At 49.4% G+C, this 20663-nt stretch overlaps 1 long non-coding RNA gene across 1 annotated transcript; it reads left to right on the forward strand.

The window, feature by feature from the left end:
* The first annotated feature begins 1380 nt into the window (after positions 1-1380).
* LOC142289973 (uncharacterized) lies at positions 1381-20533 on the forward strand. The gene is made up of 4 exons (XR_012750193.1): positions 1381-1436; positions 3366-3456; positions 18275-18359; positions 20438-20533. It is a non-coding gene; the product is annotated as an uncharacterized LOC142289973 (long non-coding RNA).
* The last annotated feature ends 130 nt before the right edge of the window (positions 20534-20663 follow it).

Raw genomic sequence — 20663 nt, forward strand, 5'->3', positions numbered from 1 at the left:
CGGGAGTCATTGTCTTGGTATGGTGGCTCTCGGTTTCCGGGATGTGGCAGGCACGGGGTTCTGCCAAAGTGTGGGGGTCAATCCGTGGGTGATTGGCACCTCGTCTCTGGGTCGGTGTGTTGCGGCCGGGGACAGGGGGAGTAGTAGTAGTGGACTGGGCCTACCCCGGGGGGTATTGTAAATGTTATTGTCTATTGTTACCGTTATGTGGTTGTTTTGGGTCGCCCGTTGGACGGCGTCCCTAAGGTACTAGTCTGTAAAACAATAGGCAATAAAAAGGCTGCTGTGGCCATTTGAACCAAGTCGCATGCAGTCCGTGTGTTTAATTTTAGAGGATAAGGGGGTTTGGTTACACAGACATCATGACCGGAGAATCCTCCCTCAGCTGGTCAAGAAAGCCACGGACCCACTTGGGGGGAGGGGCGACATGACCAAGGGGGAGGTAGGGAGTGATGGGTTAATAGGGACAGTGGTATATGCCTAATATGGCTTTGGGGGATGGTTTTAGCCGGGGAGGAAGAGGAGGAGCAGGGAAAGGGTTAGCTGGGAGAGGAAGGAGTTACCTCCTCTTCTGTTTCCGGACGCCGAACGATCCCCGCCCACCCTCCCTTTGTGTTGTCATGTGGGAGATGTTTTTGGGTAGTTGGGATACCTTTTGTCACAGTAGCGGTGGGGGTAGGTCTGGTCCAGAGGTTTGGAAGTGATTGGTGGCTGGACCGGGAGTCATTGTCTTGGTATGGTGGCTCTCGGTTTCCGGGATGTGGCAGGCACGGGGTTCTGCCAAAGTGTGGGGGTCAATCCGTGGGTGATTGGCACCTCGTCTCTGGGTCGGTGTGTTGCGGCCGGGGACAGGGGGAGTAGTAGTAGTGGACTGGGCCTACCCCGGGGGGTATTGTAAATGTTATTGTCTATTGTTACCGTTATGTGGTTGTTTTGGGTCGCCCGTTGGACGGCGTCCCTAAGGTACTAGTCTGTAAAACAATAGGCAATAAAAAGGCTGCTGTGGCCATTTGAACCAAGTCGCATGCAGTCCGTGTGTTTAATTTTAGAGGATAAGGGGGTTTGGTTACACAGACATCATGACCGGAGAATCCTCCCTCAGCTGGTCATTAAGATGGCAGCCATCTAAATGACTAGCAGCAGCAATCGCAGCTAGCTCTGTTTGCTGCTGTTAGACACAGATACCAACCATGTAACACAGCCATCATTTGTTTAGTGTGCAGCTAGCTGTGCTTGACACCCCGCTCCATACAGCTCTCAGCGACCTGTGACAAAAAATTGTTAAGAGGTTAAATTATCTTTTCAAAGATGATTAATAATGTCAAATTCATAAATGTCTAATTGAAATGTAGGTTGACAAAGATGGTAGCGGAGCAGAATGGAAACATTGGGCTTCTCATCCGGAAAGCTGTGAATGCGTACCTGGATGGTGCTCTGTAAGTCACTTTACTTTTAATTCTCTAAAATTCAGTTCAACCGGGGAAGTTATATGAAAGCATATCTGTCACTAGATTTCATAATACAGACTGCTAATAATAAATTGAGCTGTCTGTCCTGATGAGACTGGTGTACTTACTGTGAAAATCCATGTCAGACTGTCTGCATAATCCGTTTTTGAAGTTTTCCTGCCTATTAGATATTAAAATGAGCATTTGATAAGTTCAGATAAAGCTAGAGCTGGACACATCATAGTCAGATTATACAGCCATTCTGACATGATAGTCACAATAAGTATAGCAGCCTCCTCAGGTCCAATAGATCTGTTTAACAATGTATACAATTTATATTGTAAAATCTGGTGGTGACAGATCCACTTTAATAATGGGAATCTGTTGAATATGTTTTAGCTACAATCCCAGACCCGAGTGGCGCCGCTCACAGATGATACTGCCACTTTATCGATGTCACAGTCTGCATGGGTAGACTGCTTTTACTTTAGGAAATTTCAAATGATTAAAAAAAAACCTTAATTATCCCCAAGTGTAAAAAAGGCCATATATTACTAGTTGTTTGTTTTGCTTTTGTACAGAGTCCCAGCCAATTTTATGTTTCATTGCAGTGACCATGTGATGCCATGGCAAAACCAGGTAGTCACAGTTAGGCCCCCGCATTACACCGTTCCCTCACTAGGAAACATACAGCCAACCAGACAACCTAGTCACCCCCCTTAGGGAAAGTTAGACACAATAGTGGGCGTGACCAGGCGGTTGGGACACGCCCACCCAGGAGTTTAGACAGCCCGGGGCGGGAAAACAGGCAGTGAAGCTTTGAAGTTCAGTTTGGAGAGGAGTGTGGGCTGGAGCTAAGTGTAGCTCCAGCAGTGAAGTTTAAGTTGAACGGTACCAGGGTAGGAGCCCTGGTGCCACTGGCTAGGAGGCAGACGGTGGTCTCCATCAGCAGGAGATGGGAAGACAGCTCGGTAGAACAGAGGTGGACCAGGACAGGGTTGTAGCCCGCCGGTACCGACACGGGGAACCGACCTGGAAACCGTAGCACAAAGGGCGGTACTCGGACCCTGGAGCCAGAAACCGGAACCAAGCGGACTGATTAATTAACCGATTGAGGCCAGGACTAGAGGTCCTGTCCCACCCAAATTCCCTCATAGAAGACAACAGCCCACCGATTGGGGATAAGAGGTCACCGCCAGGGCCCATAGATCCCATGGGCCAGCGTCTGCGGGCACGGCTCCTTAGGCCACATCAAGCCGGGAGCGGACTCCTGAGTTTTACACTAGGAAAGTCCACCTTACACAAAGCAGTGCAGGAAAAGGATAGAGACCACCAGCCAGGTGGGCGACCCGAAAGCAACCGGCCACCATCACCTTGGTTTACCAGAGACTTGTGTGTTTTACTAACAGTGAGCACACTAGCACCCTCTGCAGTCGCCATCCCCTGCACCGAGCCACCAGGTCCTGGGGCCACCATCCCTACCCACGGAGGGGTTAACAACTTGCTGCACAACATCTCCCCCGGGTGCCCCATAACAGCAGCGGTAGTGTCCCACCTCACCACACACCGTGGGTGGCGTCACAAACTTTCTACGGCCTAGCCCATACAGCTACGTCCCCCCATTTATTCGGCGTGTCCGTGAGACCCCCGGGTCCAGAGACCATCGAGCCACCACCCCTGAAGGCCCGGATCCGAGCAGCGCCGGCTGCTGGCACGGGGGCGGCACAACCAATTGTGCAAAGGTTGCAATTAAAAGTGGCAGCCATAATGGTTGTAATTTTTGAATTGCTGATAATTTCAATTTGCGCTCACCAGTCACACCCTGAGACATGTCAGAATTCCTTTGAAAGGACAATGACTACCTCAGTAAATAATTTGGGGTTGTAATAGTAACAGATGACATTTTTTTTCTTGCAGAGATGAGGCTTTTCTGAATTTCCTCTTGACTGCAGAAGCCGGAGTGGAGATGTCACAGACGAATGTGGCGTATCTGTGTGAAGAACATTTAGTGCGTATCTCTGTCATGTTGGTAATTTTGGATTATCCTAGACCCCCCAATCTCAGGACTATAGCTGTATGGAGCTGCTGTATTACTACAGGAACTTCCACTATAAGAAACTGAGTTTTCTTGGATTTTATGTAAGTGAGCAGCATCTCCGTAGAGTCGTCATCTGTGACCTGTGGCTCTAACCTGGCAGGAGTATGAGGACGAAACAGGTTATAGATAATCCTGCACATGGAAGGGGGAGAATCGCCGATATACCATCTGCATTCACACTCTGGATATTTGAAACAATCTGCTAAAACATTTAATAATTCTTTATCTTCTGCCATCCCTCCTGTCCCTTCCCTACCCCCACCCAGCTTGCTGACAACTCCACCATGAGTTGAAGCCTGGGACAGATTAGTTACTAGGGACTTGCTGTCCAACAAGGCCATACATAAAATGTCATTCTTAAAGAAAACCTGTCTTCACGATTATGACGGGGTCCTTCTCCCATATCACACAATCAACAGAGCGAGAGATGGATGAGCAATCCAAAAAACATTTATTCCAAGCAAAACAGAAGATCCATAACATAATCCACCATACAGAGAGTAAAAATAGTCCAGAAACACGAATATAGTCCAGTAAGCGATAAGTGCCCAGGTCTTTCTGGGGAGCCACAGCTTTTCCCCACAGAGGATGAATCTTCCTGCTTCACTCTTGAAGTTCTCAAACAGACTGACTCATTCTTCAGGTAAGCAAAGAGTTTAGGTGGATCCCAGGCCCCCCTCCCACAGACCTAGGGACAGAAACACTACAAGGGGTGATTACCTACATAAAATACAATGTACACACAAGCAATACGTCAAATAGACAGACCACCACGCCTAAAATACGAACCTACACAACGTGATACAAACCCCCCCCATATTCCACCATCACAACCATTTTGTAAAGTAATGACATGGCTGTAATGGTGCTGTAAGGGTATGTGCGCACGTTGCTTTTTACCTGCTTTTTTTCTGCTTTTTCTTCTGCGCTGTTTAATGCCAAAATGGATGTATTCTTCTATTCAAGCAAAGTCTATGGGAATTTGGGTTTCTTGTTCACACTATGTTGTTCAAAATGCTGCCTTTTTGTGGCAGAACTTTGGTCAAAAACTCAGCTTTGCAGTGCAAAACCCAAATGGCAAAAACAATTGACATGTTGCTTCTTTGAAAAGCTGAGTTTTTGACCAAAGTTCTGCCACAAAAAGGCAGCATTTTGAACAACATAGTGTGAACAAGAAACCCAAATTCCCATAGACTTTGCTTGAATAGAAGAACACATCCATTTTGGCATTAAACAGCGCAGAAGAAAAAGCAGCAAAAAAGCAGCTAAAAAGCAACGTGCGCACATACCCTAATACTGATTACATTGATACCTTTGGTGAAGAAATCCACTTTATGGTTCTTCTTTAATCACTATTTAAAGTTTTCCGCTAATTAGATTTTGGTGCACAGGGGCCAAATTGTACGTTGGTTCTTTTGCTCCCTGTCTGTGATTCCCCGGCCCTCTGCCTGCCTCCAGTTTGTCAATGACAGGTAAGAAGAAAAAGAACCCGGTATTCAAATATATTCAATCCGTTTTGTTGCTTTATTCACCTCTTGAACATTTCTCTCCATCCTAAGCTTTCAACAGCAGACTGGTATTGAAAGCTCTGGATGGAGCTGAACCTTTCGAGGAGAATAAAGCAACAGATTTAATGTATTTTTGAGTGCCGGGTTCCTTTTTTTTTTCTTTCTGGACTGCTTTCCACATGCCCCGAAGTTTGAGCGTGGAGTGCTGATCACCTGTTGGATCTTATGGTCAATGATAAATCACTGCTGAGATTTTAAAAAGAGAAGTCAGCTCTTCACAGACTGTTGTCAGGCAGAGGGGCTGGGGAATCACAGACAGGGAGGGGAAGACCCAGTGTACAGTCCAGCCCCTGTGCACCAAAATCTTATTAGCAGAAAATTTCAAATGCTGATTAAAGAAAAAACACAAATTGGATTTCTTCACCAAAAGTATCTTTTCATTAAATTTGTATTACAGCACCATTACAGCCATGTCTTCCCTTTACATTACAAAATCGTGCTGACATCTTCTCACTAAGATCCCCACACAGATTAGACTAATGTCCGCTGACCCCACTGATATTGGTCTAATGTATATGGGGCCTCTTGACTCTTCTCTGGCAGATGATGTCGGGCTAGAGAAGGATGCGGCACATTGAATTTCCAATGGTCAAATGTTTTTGTTTTCCACTATGCAAGCTGCTGCCGTAGGAGTCTAGCAATGACTCTTTCATATAGAAAAAGGAGCGCTAAGCCGACGGTATGGGGAACTTGGGAGAAATAGCTGTTGTACAGAAGTGTAATGTGTATGGGGGCCATAGACAGTGTTTACTTGTGAGCTAGTCTGCCCGACTTTGTCAGTTGTTGAGTTGGCCATACACGTTTGATGAAAGTTGGCAGCCCATCCAATCTAATTTTCAAGGTAATTTTGCCACAAAACATAAAGCCCCCGATGCACAGTAGACAGGGAAATCTTTCATCTGGCAGCTATCTCTCCTGACTTCTCTATACACAGGAGCAATTGCGGGGCCAATTCTGGTGGTGGCTTATCTCACCGATCACGAAAGGAATCTGCAGCCCAAAATTGTTATCTCTTCTATTATCATCTGTTGAGGAAGAGTCAGGTGGACCCCATAAACATTAGACTAAAGGGGGCTTTACACGCTGTGACTCGCCCACCCCAGGGCTATGGGACACCCGGTGCCAGGCCGGACTAGTCCGGGGGTCGTCAGTGGTGGCGGGGCCCGGCTCCGTGGCCCTGGTGGGTGTCAGTTAAATATGGCTGGTGACTTGGGGTTTGTGTTCGTGACGCCACCTGTGGTATGCGGCTATTAAGCCGCCGCTGCTGTGTGAGGCCTCCGGGGTGATGATATGGCAGCAATGGTGGTACTACTCCCCACAGGTGGAGCGGTGCCCCGGGGACGCTGTTGGTGCTCGTGAGAGTCTATGGTGTTGTGTGGAAAACACGGTGCAGGGCCGACAGGCATGAAAGAAACAGGCACAAACAACAGTCTCTTTACCTTCTCCTCTTTTACTTGGCAACAGTTTAGTCCAGGGAGACCGTCACAGGTGGAAAAGATGATCCGGCCGGTCTGGAAGTGCCTGGGGGTGATCTCTTTGGCCAGTTGAGTATGAGGCCTACTCTCTGATCTTTCTTTTCTTCTATAGGACCCTGCACTCTGAATTTAGCAATGGCCCTCTTGCTGCTGGGACCGGTGGTTCGTCCCTTTTTCTGTGTTGTAGGCTGTGCAGGCCCTCTCTGGTGCTTCTCTGCAGGAGTCCACACCGGGCCCTTGGGATGCAGCTGTACCTTCAGATTGCTTCTGGGCCAGGGGGCTTGCAGCTCTCCTGCCCTCCGGATTTGGCCACCAGGGAAGGATTTTATACCCTGGCAACCACAGACTCCGATGTCTGAGTCTCTTCTATGCCTCTCTGCAATTCTTGCTTCACTGGGCCAAGCTACTCCAGCTCCAGGCCCCAGTTCCACAAGACAGCACACTCTGCGTCTGCTCTCTTTGCTTCCTCTCTACAGACTGACTCTAACTCCTCCCTCAGGTCAGACTTAAGGAATGCTCCCTGGAAATCCAGGTTCAGAGCTCCCCTGCTGGCCTGAGGGAGAAACTACGTTGGATGTTAAACTTACTGGCCAATGATTCCCCCAATTACCTCCAGGCTCAACATTAACCCTTTGGAGGGGCAATGCTGTTGTGGCGACCAGGTCCTGGGGCGCCACACTCCCCCTTAGTTAAACTCAGTACTCCCGGACTGAAGAAAACAAAACAAGACATAACATGTTACAACCTTAACCAACTATAAGAGTCCAGTGTGGCTCCCTGCCGGGTGTCCATTACACTGCTCCATGGGGGACCCGCCGCGATAAAACCCCCAACGTAGGCTCTGGGTGTGCGTCAGAGCATTGATGACCCCACTCTATGCACGCCGGAAGGGTTTTTCTTCAGGGGTGCTGAGCACACTGGTGCTAACTATGTACAGCTAGAGTGTTGGCCACCCATAGTCCAGTGGCCCAATTGTCCATTTTCTCAATCAAAAAAAAACATTTTATACACAACATTACAGACATTTCACATAACTATTTACATTCTAATAAGTACTCTTTCTTTTTACTCTCTATACCTTGGAGGGGGCTGTCCCCGAGTGCTGCGTTGGGACCTGCGTAGCTCTGGTGTATGTCCCTGACTACTTGGTGTGTCTTCTACCTCAGCACTACAGGAAGGCCTAACCCTGATAGGTATGCGTGATGATTGCCTACGTGGTCTGAGAGTCGCCAAGGGTATGACAGGTTCACCACTGACAGGGGGTTGATTCTCCTGTTCCACTGCTGGCGTGTCATCTTGTGTTGGGGCGGACAGTTCCTTAGGTGGATTTGGAACCTCTTCTGTCTCTGGCTCGACCAACTGCGGGAACGTCAAGACTGGTACCACTATGGCATTATTTATTCGGGTCCAAGTTTTAGGGAATTTGCCAAGGATTGTTTGTATCATCTCTTCCTCTTTTTCTTGAATTTCTTCCACTTCTTTTTGGATCTTGCACCGCTCAGGGCACGCTTTCAGGCGGTCTCTAGAAACTGTTGGATAGGTCCTGCCTTCATCTTTGCTTATGAGGCATACCTTACTATTGTCAAAGTTGGAGCGAATAATGGTGTAGGGTTCATTCTCCCACTGATCATCTAATTTATGCGCCCTCCTCTTTTTCTTGAGGATCTGTTCTCCAGGTGCTAAGGGAGTTGCTGGGGCTGTTTGATTGTAGTTCTGCTCTTGTCTCGTTCTTGCTTGGGACAGGCTCTTTTCTACGCATTCCTGGACTTTGCGGTACTGCTGTTGTCGCTCTGTATCCCAATCTTCTATCTCTTGAACCGCTTCAGGTGACACAGTTCCCATCTCAAAGACTACAGGTAACTTGCCAGGTCTTGCTCGCATCAAGTAAGCAGGGCTGCAGTTGGTCGAGTTTACTGAGATATGGTTATACAGGTCTACCAGATCTGGTAACTTCTCTGGCCATTGGTTTCTTTCTTCCAGAGGTAGAGTCTTGAGCATATCAATAACCACATGGTTCATCTTCTCGCACAATCCATTGGTTTGGGGGTGGTACGGTGTTGTTCTGATTTTCTTACAACCGTACATGTTACAGAACTCTCGGAACACTTCTGCCTCGAATGCAGGACCTTGATCAGTCAGTACCCTTTCCGGATAACCGTGAGGTTGACAAAAGTATGCCTGAAATGCTCTAGCTGCTGTTCTGGCTGTCTGGTCTTTCACCGGCACTACTACCAGGAAACGAGAGTAATGGTCCACAATGGTGAGGGCGTACACATAGCCTGACCGGCTTGGTGTTAACTTCACGTGGTCCAGGGCCACCAACTCCAGGGGCTGCTTCGTGACAATTGGCTGTAGGGGAGACCTCTGGCTGGCACCATCTTTCCGCCTCAGGTTACACGAACCACAGTCTCGGCACCACTTCTCGACTGTCTTTCTCATGTGCACCCAGTAGAACCGATCAAGGAGTAGGGTCTCCAACTTCTTCCACCCGAAGTGTCCTGCTTTATCATGGTAAGCTGCTAGGACCATTGGAGCATCCCTCTGTGGGACCACTATCTGCCAGACGAGTTCATTCGTTCGCCAGTTGACATATCTCTTGCAGAGCTTGCCTTGGTAGGTGAACAGTCGTCCCCTCTCCTTCCACAGCTGCTGGGCTTCTTCTGGAGCATCTGGGCCAAGATGGGTCTCAGCTTGTGCTAGCTTTTCTTTGACCAATCGCACGGCTGGGTCACCGTTCTGTGTCTCTTCCCAATTATGGTGGAGTAATGGGTTGACCGAGACCTCGTGCTGGCTCGAGCGCTTCTCTCCTACAGCATGCTCACACTGGGAAACACCTTGGTGATGGAAAGCCGGTAACTCTATCTCTTCGAGTTCATCCAGGTCTTCTCCAGACTCGGGTAAGTGAGGCATTCTGGACAGCGCATCAGCATTGTTATTCTTCTTGCCAGCCCGGTACTTGATGGTAAAGTCAAAGTTAGACAGCCGGGCCATCCATCGCTGCTCCAACGCACCTAGCCTGGCTGTTGCCAGATGTGTCAACGGATTGTTGTCCGTGAAGATGGTGAACTTGGCCGACGCCAGATAGTGCTTGAAGCGTTCAGTCACTGCCCAAACAATAGCGAGGAACTCCAGCTTGAAGGAACTGTAGTTTTCTGGATTCCTTTCTGTGGGACGAAGCTTCTTGCTGGCGTAAGCTATCACCTTCTCTCTGCCTTCCTGCACCTGGGACAGAACTGCTCCCAGGCCCACGTTGCTGGCGTCTGTGTACAGTACAAACGGCTGGCTGTAGTCAGGGTAGGCCAGAATTTCGTCTCCCGTGAGAGCCCCTTTCAGCAGGACAAAAGACATTTCTATTTGGCTGTTCCATTCAAATGGAGGGCTTTGCTTCTTAGCCTTCTTTGGCTGGCCCACCAGGAGATCTTGAAGAGGCGCTGCTATCTTGGTGAAACCATCAATGAACCTTCGGTAGTAGCCCACCAGCCCAAGGAACTGCCGCACCTCCTTTACTGTGGTGGGTCTCGGCCAGTCCTTGATTACTGTGACTTTCTCTGGATCAGGTGCCACACCTTCTGCGCTGACCACATGACCCAAGTACTGTACCTTTGGCTTCAAGAGGTGACATTTGGACGGCTTTATCTTCAGGCCATACTCCGACAGGGACTCGAACACTTCTGCTAAGTGCCTCAGGTGGTCTTCATAAGTCTTGGAGTAGACTATGACGTCATCCAGGTACAACAGCACGGTTTCAAAGTTGTGATGGCCCAAGCAGCACTCCATCAACCTTTGGAATGTCCCTGGGGCGTTGCAGAGCCCGAATGATATACAGTTGAACTCGCAGAGGCCCATTGGTGTCGTGAAGGCAGTCTTCTCCTTGTCCGCCTCTGCCACGGGAACCTGCCAATACCCACTGGTGAGATCCAAGGTGGAGAAATAGTTAGCTGACTTTAAGGCTGTTAGTGACTCCTCTATTCTGGGTAGTGGATAAGCATCTTTATGTGTAATGCGGTTAATTTGTCTGTAATCTACGCACATTCTCATTGTACCATCTTTTTTCTTTACGAGCACTAGTGGAGCTGCCCAGGGGCTACAACTATCTCTGATAACCCCAGCCTCCTTCATTTCCCGTAACATTTCTTTGGCACGCTGATACTGTGCTGGGGGTACAGGGCGGTATCTCTCTTTAATGGGATGATGATCACCCGTGGGGATTTGATGTTTAACCCCTTTTACCTGCCCAAAATCTAGAGGGTGTTTGCTGAAGACCCGCTCGTACTCCTGTACCACCCGGTAAACCCCATGCTTTTGGTGTGAGGGGGTGGAGTCGGTGCCCACATGTAATTTTTGGCACCAGTCCTCCAGCTGTCCCTTGGAGCCATTGTCTTCCGCCTGGTCGGACGGGATCAAGGGTTCCACTGCTTTGATGGTATTGTTACTGACAGTGTACAGTTTTGCTACAGTGACGTACCGGGGCAATTTGGCTTTCTCCTCCCCACAATTCAGGACACGGACGGGCACTCTTCCCTTGCGGACGTCTGCTACCCCTCTGGCTATCAGGACTCCAGGCCTGCTGTCTGAATACACCGGTTCTACCAAGGCCTGGTAATCTTGACCCTTGAGACCTATTGCTGCCCGACACCATATCAACATTTCACTTCTTGGGGGTATTGCAATGGGGAGGGGGTCACTTACCCTCACACTGCCAATTTCTCCTCCGGCCAGCTCTACCTGCTGCCTCCTCATCAGGGCTCTGATCTCCCTCTGTAGGGCACGCTGCTGCCCGGAGCTGGCACCTTCAGATGCCTGCTGCAACAAAATTATCACTTCGGCAATACAATTTTCCATCACATTTGTACCAATGGTTAGCAGTGGGTTAGATTCCTGGCGATCAATATCTACAATTATCATCCCCTGACATGGCAATTCTACCCGCCCCACTTTAATGGTTACTTCCTTGTACCCAATTTGAGGCAAGGGCTGACCATTACTAGCCACAATTGTTAAATCATCATCTGGGCCATGGTCAATGTCTGAATCAGCCCAATATCTTTTGTACGGTTTATAAGGGATAATTGTTACCTGGGACCCCGTATCCAGGAGGGAATTCAAAGGGATCCCATCCAGCACAATAGGAAGGACCGGGCGTCCTCCCACATACTTGCTGCAACTGGGGTTTGAGCCGGGCTTCCTTACACCTTGGGGGTTGGCTCCTGGCCCCAGGCTCTGCCCATTTAAAGGACAGTGTCTTGCAATGTGGCCCGCCTGGCTGCAGCGGCGGCAGATCGGTTGTCCCGTTGAATCATACCGGTCTGTGTCTTTTCCTCGGGTCGGCGGAATCCTCCTCTGTCGCATCCATGGGACGTCATCTGGGCTGGAGGCCAACTCGATTCTTGCAGGCGATGGGGTCACTTGTAGAGACTGCACGGTCTTGGCAAGGGCAGCTACAGTCTTCGTCAGCTCCTGGACCTTCTGTCTGAGCTCTGCAGCGGGATCCTTATCCAGGGACTGCGCCTCAGCCCCTGCAGCGGCTTGTGTTGCAGGCACCACCTCATGGTACGTGATAGCAAGAGGCCGGAGGGGTACTGGGTCATTCGGTGTAGAGTCTCTCAGTACCCGGATGGCCTGGTCCTTAAACTTTGCAAAGTCCAGAGCAGGGTTCTGCAGGGCCATGATACGCAGCTGGGTCCTGTGGGCATCTGACAGGAGCCCCTCTATGAACTGCTCAGTTAGGAGTTTGTCTTCTTCACGTACACTCTCTGGGTCCACCTGTTTAATTGCTTTCAGGGCCTCCTGCAAGTTTAAGGCATAGTCCCTTATGCTGTCTGTGGCCCGTTGTTTGCACCCAAAGAATCTCATCTTTATTTCTGCTGCGGTGCGGGTGTCAAAAGTACTCTTTAACTTGGCCAGTATCTGGGTTGCTGTCCCTTTATCTGTGTCAGGCCAGGACTTCACTTCACGCTGGGCCGCGCCGGCTGACTGCCCCATTAATATGCCCACCTTCTGGCTCTAAGTCAGCGGATACACTCTAAACAAGCTGTGCAGCCTTTCTCTGAAGTCACTCAGGGTATGTGACTCCCCGGAGTACTGCGGCAGCCATTCTGCTCCCGGGATGTACTGCATTGTGATCGGCATTACCGGCGCTACAGCGGGGGCTGGGGCGACGGCGACTGGGATTACATCGGCCGGTGCTGCTGCGTCTTGAGCTACCACAGCCACCTGCTCTCCCTACGGGTCGGACATCTTCCTCCCCCTTAGTGAACCTTACCAGGCTCTGTTCACTTTTCAAATTCCCTTCTGGTCACGCGGGGTTAACGGCGCTCTGCTCTGATGGCGCGCTCCCTTCGCGCTCTTTGTCAGGCATGCCCCCCTTCTTCCTGCTCTCAGCGAGGCTAATGGCAGCGGCAGTTTGCAAACAGTAACACAGTCTTTTAAGCACCGTTTCCGCAGGCGCACAGTACCCGGTGGGACCGGGCACGAAATCCTGTTTGTGACGCCAAAATTGACTCGCCCACCCCAGGGCTATGGGACACCCGGTGCCGGGCCGGACTAGTCCGGGGGTCGTCAGTGGTGGCGGGGCCCGGCTCCGTGGCCCTGGTGGGTGTCAGTTAAATATGGCTGGTGACTTGGGGTTTGTGTTCGTGACGCCACCTGTGGTATGCGGCTATTAAGCCGCCACTGCTGTGTGAGGCCTCCGGGGTGATGATATGGCAGCAATGGTGGTACTGCTCCCCACAGGTGGAGCGGTGCCCCGGGGACACTGTTGGTGCTCGTGAGAGTCTATGGTGTTATGTGGAAAACACGGTGCAGGGCCGACAGGCATGAAAGAAACAGGCACAAACAACAGTCTGTTTACCTTCTCCTCTTTTACTTGGCAATAGTTTAGTCCAGGGAGACTGTCACAGGTGGAAAAGATGATCCGGCCGGCCTGGAAGTGCCTGGGGGTGATCTCTTTGGCCAGTTGAGTATGAGGCCTACTCCCTGATCTTTCTTTTCTTCTATAGGACCCTGCACTCTGAATTTAGCAATGGCCCTCTTGCTGCTGGGACCGGTGGTTCGTCCCTTTTTCTGTGTGGTAGGCTGCGCAGGCCCTCTCTAGTGCTTCTCTGCAGGAGTCCACACCGGGCCCTTGGGATGCAGCTGTACCTTCAGATTGCTTCTGGGCCAGGGGGCTTGCAGCTCTCCTGCCCTCCGGATTCGGCCACCAGGGAAGGATTTTATACCCTGGCAACCACAGACTCCGATGTCTGAGTCTCTTCTATGCCTCTCTGCAATTCTTGCTTCACTGGGCCAAGCTACTCCAGCTCCAGGCCCCAGTTCCACAAGACAGCACACTCTGCGTCTGCTCTCTTTGCTTCCTCTCTACAGACTGACTCTAACTCCTCCCTCAGGTTAGACTTAAGGAATGCTCCCTGGAAATCCAGGTTCAGAGCTCCCCTGCTGGCCTGAGGGAGAAACTACGTTGGATGTTAAACTTACTGGCCAATGATTCCCCCAATTACCTCCAGGCTCAACATTAACCCTTTGGAGGGGCAATGCTGCTGTGGCGACCAGGTCCTGGGGCGCCACAGCTGCGATATTGCTAATGATTTATTGTCGGGGTCACGTCGTTAGTGACCCACATCCGACATCCTTAGTGACATCGCAGCGTGTGACACGTACGAGCGATCTTAAACGATCGCAAAACAGGCAAAAATCGTTGGTATTGGAGAGGTCATACTTAAACCAAATGTCGTTGCTTGTTTATTAGCGATGTTGTTTCTCGTTCCTGCGGCATCACACATCACTGTGTGTGACACCGCAGGAGCGACGAACATCTCCTTACCTGCCTCCACCAGCAATGAGGAAGGAAGGAGGTGGACGGCATGTTACGGCCGTTCATCTCCGCCCCTCTGCTATTGGACGGCTGCCGTGTGACGTCACTGTGACGCCGCACAACCTGCCCCCTTAGAGAGGAGGCGGATCGGCGGCCAGAGCGACGTCGCTGACCAGGTATGTGCGTGTGACGCTGCCGTAGCGATAATGTTCACTGCGGCAGCGATCACACAATATCGCACGTACGACGGGGGCGGGTGCTATCGCGCTCGACATCGGTAGCCGATGCTAGCAATGTCGCAGCGAGTAACGCCCGCTTAACTCCGCTAAACATATCAATATCAGTGGGTTTGACTCAAAGTCTAATGTGCATGAGGTCCTTAAAAAAAAAAAATGTTTACAAGAACGGAGAGTCCTCAGTGGTTGAGGTGCTTAATCCATCACCTTTGTATGTTGGGCACAGTCTGGTGTTCTGGAGAACTTGTATGATCATCTCTAACTTCAAAGCTCTACTGATTGTGCCACTACTGCCAGGAGGAAAAGAAAAAATAGACTTTGTAATGGTTTTGTAATGGTTACAGAGAAATGAAACCATTAAGTTAAAAAATGCGGCAGAATTCTTGCTCATATGAGCTTACAATCAATATGGAGTAGCGAATAGGTAGAGGAGATCAGCAGATGATTGATTAATTCATACAACAAAATATTAGCTCCCTACAGGGACCCAGCTGCTCATTGCATATAATATAATATATCTCATGTATACAATTAGTCTTTCTATATATTTTGAACTGCAAATTATGATAGATCTTGTATATTAGGCTATGTGCACACGTTGCTTTTTTTTCAGCGCGGAAAAAAACGCACCCTCTGGCAGAGGGGAGAATTGTAAACAATGCTTTTTGAGAAAAACGCATCGAAAACGCATGCGTTTTTCATGCGTTTTTTTAGGTGCGTTTTTTAAGACTTGTCAGTGTTAATAGGCTATGTGCGCACGTGTGCACTCTGCACCGCACCGAAAATGTGCGCTTCAGAGCGCAGCTGAAAAGCTGCGTTCTGAAGCGCATGGTGCCGGCAGATTCGTGCGCTCTGCATGCTGCCTCTCCCTATAGACAGCATGCAGAACGCACGAAAGAAGTGACATGTCACTTCTTAGAACGCAGCGATTCGGCAAGCAGCCGAATCGCTGCGTTCTAACATGCCACGTGCGCACGCCTCCTGCACAATCTCCATAGATTGTACAGGGGACGCAGGACGCATGCAGTTACGCTGCGGTGCAGAACGCAGCGTAACTGCATGTAATACGCACACGTGCGCACATACCCTTAATAAAGTTGGTTGAACACAGACCTTTGGAAAAAAAAAACCTGTGATGTAATTTCCTTCTTCTCCACATTCTGTTTGGATAAATGGGAGGGCTTGGAATGGAAGGAGCACCATTTGAATTTTGGAAAAGTTGAAATAAACTTCGCGCACCATGTCACATTAACAGGGCCCCTTGGGTACCTATACGTCAGAAAACCCCCACAAGTGACCCCATTTTGGAATCTGCACCCCTCAAGGATTTTATTCAGGAGTATATTAAGCATTTTGAATCCACAGCTACTTCACCCAAAATGTTGCTGTAGCAACAATATTCTCACTGTTAGGCTATGTGGCCGTGATCCAGCGACACGGCGTCTAGTACCCAGTGTCCGCCTTCCTGCAGAGATGTGAGTGTTGTCCACGGGAGAACGCAGCTGGCCATGCCCACGATTTGGGTTCAGGCTGCTGTGGACTTTAGCTCTATTCTACCTGCAGAGAGCACTCTCGTCTCCGCAGCATAAATTGACATGCTGAGGCTCGGGAAGCCACGCCACCGGTCAGTTTATGCTGCGGAGAAAAGAAGCACAGTGGGCATGGGATCTCCAAAAATCCTTCCACTGTGCTTCTACTGCACAACGCAGCGTTATGGACGCAGGGAAAACACTCAGCGCCCAAACCACTGCAAAACCTGATTGTGGGCACACAGCCAAAAAAGCGTCAATGGATGAATGGATGTCAAATATATATATAACGTCCCACCCCCGCCTGCATATTCTAAGCTGGCACCTTTAGTACCTTTCATGTGGCACTAAAGGATGCCTAGCTTAGTATTTATCCCAAAAAAAAAAAAAAACAATGAAAAAAATGGCGTGGGGTCCCCCCTATTTTTGATAGCCAGTCAGGGTAAAGCAGACAGCTGTAGCCTGCAAACCGCAGCTGGCAGCTCATCTTGTCTGGTGATCAATTTGGAGGGCTCCCCAGGCTTTTTTTTTTATTTATAAATACAGAATTAAAAAAAAATAACGTGGGGTCCCCCCAAATTAGATCACCAGCCAAGGTGAAGCTGACAGCTGGGGTCTGGTATTCTCAGGGTGGGAAGAGCCATGGTTATTGGACTCTTCCAAACCTAAAAATAGCAGGCCGCAGCCGCCCCAGAAGTGGCGCATCCATTAGATGCGCCAATCCTGGCGCTTCGCCCCAACTCATCCCGCGCCCTGGTGCGTTGGCAAACGGGGTAATAAATGGGGTTGATACCAGATGTATAATGTCACCTGGCATCAAGCCCAGCAATTAGTGATGTCACGGCGTCTATCAGATACCAGACATAACTAATTGACAGTAAACAAAAGCAAAAAAAAATGACAAAACATTTTTTATTAGAAAAAACACTCCCCAAATCATTCCCTCGTTCACTAATTTAATCAAGAAATTTGAAAAAAATGGGTCCGCAGAAATCCATTTGGACGTCCCATGTCGGCTCTGGACCTTCTAGAATATGGGGGCACGTTCAGGGAACGTATCTTCCATTTTCTAGGAGGGCAGACCCTCCATTTGAGGAGAGTGGGTGCCAAAAATCTGCACCCACTCTCCCCGGGTCACAGCTGCAGAGTGCGAGCAGCCAGCGCAGCTCTCTGAACACAGTGCTGGCTGTCAGCTGCTCGCTCATGTGACCCCACTGACCGGCGTCTGCTGTGAAGGAGGAGGGGGCCGCGGGGGATCAGCGCTGTGACCGGACTGGTAAGGGGGAATACCGGGGGGAATAGGGGGTGACCTGGCAGGGCCTGGGGGGCATTTTTCTGTCGCATGTCTCAAGGCACATGCGACAGAAATCATAGGAGTAGGTTGCGGCCGGTGCGCTACTGTGCGCGCGGCCATGTTGGATTTTCGGGAGGGGGGTCGGGGGTCGGGGCGGGCACTTTGGCGACACCGGGGGCTTTCCAGGACTTTGCCAGGAAGTGAGGTCAACAGGAAACCTCTTGACCTCACTTCCAGGTAAAATGCCTGCGTTCTGGCATGCCGACAAAGCCCGCGGACCGCAAAAAAAAGCAGCTCACTGCGGTGTAGCTGCGTTCTGACCCACATCATTGATTCAATGGGGGAGAGAACGCAGCTATACCGCACAAAAGAAGTGACATGCTGCTTTTCTTTCCGCAACGATTTTTGGCATCCAAAACGCTGCGTTTAGAAACGCAGCGTGTGCACTGATTTTTCGGCTTTCTCATACACTTTGCTGGGAAAGCTGAACGCATGCAATTTGCCACTGAAACGCTGCGGTTCTAAATGCAGCGTTTTCGCGGTAAAAAACGCAACGTGTGCACACAGCCTAACTACGATGCCTTTTGTGACCTAAAATGATCTGATGTCTTGTTGGAGACTACAGCTGTCTGCATCTGCCCATATGGGTGTGATACATAAGAAAACCTTACACTGGACTAATCTACTTCTGTAGGTTTTTTTCTGCCTTATAAAACAATTTCATTATGGGAATTTATCCTGTGCCAAATGTGTTCATGGAATTTTTTTGTCTTTATTTTAATCTTTTATTCTCCCACTTATGTTTGTCTTTTCCAGGAATTATCTCCTAAACTTGTTGCTGGCAATTGTATTTGGAGATATTATAACTTGTCTGTATATCAGTACAATCCTCCTAATTACGGTAGGTCTCATATAACAGGTTCATTTTTTTGTTCAGGTCGTCACAGGGTATTGTGCAATCTGCCCTTCTGCACAGAATCCACCCTCCTTGGTTACGGATCCTGGTCCTTTGGTGTTGCTAACAGCTTAGCCAATCAAAATCCTAGGAACACTTCCCACTTTCAATTACCATGCACACCATTGTGGGGGCCTGAAAGAATAGGGCTGCCCACATGGGGGGTTGGTGAGGAGAAAGTGAGGACAGTGACAGTCGAGTATAGTAGCGAGTTGAGAGTTGAGCAGTTGAGAGAGGAGGTGAGGTGGCTCTCGTGAGGAGAGCTCCTGTATACTATGTGGCAGACGTTGGTCTGGACCCGGTAGGAGCTGGAACCCGGTCGCAGGGGACAGTGTCAAGGGGCATGGACTGCCAAGGAGGGCAGCCGGCGGCCTTGAGCTATCACCAGGCAGGGGCCAGGGCACGACGGGGTACGTGGCCCTAGGCCGCAAAGTAGCTTCACGCGTTCCGGTAATTTACCCGGTGGGGGTGAAAACTTCAAGTGTCATCCCCAACCTGCTCCAAAATTGGGGTACTAGCGCAAAGATGGGATAGGACTTTCCCACTACAGTCCAAAAAAATCCTACGCGTGAGCCATGAGAGCAAGCTCACTTGGTTAGCCATACGGGTGAGCGGGACCCAAAGAGTTTTATACCCACGGGCCCAACAGAGACGAAGGTGCCAAGGACAGGGCCACAGGCTAACAACAACACCAAGGGCACGGATCCAGGCGTGCTCCCCGCAGGCTGCAGTGGTTCTCAGAATTCTGGTTTACAAGCTGTCGGTGTAATTATTCTGAAACTGAGTGAGTACATTGGAAGATCCCTGTTCCTATTCCCCACGGCACCCAACTACCATCCCAACTATCAACAGGCCCCTGGGACACAAAGCCCCTACCCACAGAGGGGTTAAACATCAGGCTGCCACACCATCGTCACCAGGCTCCCTAACGGCAGCGGTGGTCCCTCACATTACCACACACCGTGGATGGCGTCACGAACTTTCCAAAAAACCCCTGTACATATCTCCCCCCCCTTCTTTTAATCGAGTGGCCGCGCGACCCCCGGGTCCGGAGACCTCTCGAGCCACCGCGGATCTGGAGCATGGGGGCGGTACATGAACATATGCATGTCTTTTATATTTTGTACTAGCAACATGAAGTTATTTTTTATTGTATTTTTGTTGTAATGCAATACCAACTATTGACAATGAAAAAGAGCTCCATATTTGTGTACTGTGTATGTGTGTGTCACACCGGAGCAAGGGAATGATTTCAAGGTATGCTTTGACAATGGGGAGAGGGGTCATCACCTACTGTAACTCACCTGTAACTGATCCTTGAGCTCCCAAACATCTTTAGACTTGTCCTTCCCCACCCCCTTTTGTGCGTGATCTGGTGCCTATGCCCTGGCTGACTATGGGCTAGCCCAGACTAATGAGCAGGCATGCAAGACATTAGTTTTACCACTAATATAAAAGCAACATGCAGAAGGGGAGACAAACAAAGTAGACAGAAACAACAACAGAAACTCCAATTCTTCTCCTGGGAGGGACTCCACTGAATCCGATGGAGAGAGGACCACAGCTTTTTCCAGAAACACTTTCCCAGGTCAGCATAGAATGAACTATAACCGGCATAGGAGAAAGTAGGGAGCGGGTTTACATAGCAGAAGGGAGTGGCTGCAGCTAAGATTAACAGCTACAAGTCATTTTCAGCAGGATTGAAAAGAAACGTTAACCCTTTTATCACAAAATGTGATGAAATACACTTCTACTCAGAATAAATGATGACCACATTTTTAAAAGGATCTGTGATCATCTACAAGCTGTAACTTCTGGTCCCAGATCCCCACAAGGTCTCAACAGGGCGTGACAAGTGTGTGTGTGTGTGTGTGTGTGTGTGTGTGTATATACAAATCAATAGATATCAATGAACCCAGGGATTTGCATGTTACTCTATGCCATGTCTTTTTGTATTTAGTGACCTGTAAATGTGAAAGTGATAGTTGCAATATGGATCGGTAATAATATCATTTTTTTTACAGCTTTATTGAAGCTGGGTGATATGTATTATTACGGTGGCAAAAGTCAGGACAGAGACCTGGCACTTTCCATGAAGATGTACACACAGGCTGCTCTACAGGGCGATTCTCAGGTAAACAGGTCCGATGTAATGGTCCTCTAAGATGTAATATTCCTGGAAATATTTATATTCTACTGATCTTCTGGATTCCGGAGATAAAGAATCCCTTGTTGATTGACTTCTTATTC

This window comes from Anomaloglossus baeobatrachus, chromosome 1 (assembly GCF_048569485.1).
Source record: "Anomaloglossus baeobatrachus isolate aAnoBae1 chromosome 1, aAnoBae1.hap1, whole genome shotgun sequence".
In the NCBI taxonomy this organism is placed as follows: Eukaryota; Metazoa; Chordata; class Amphibia; order Anura; family Aromobatidae; genus Anomaloglossus; species Anomaloglossus baeobatrachus.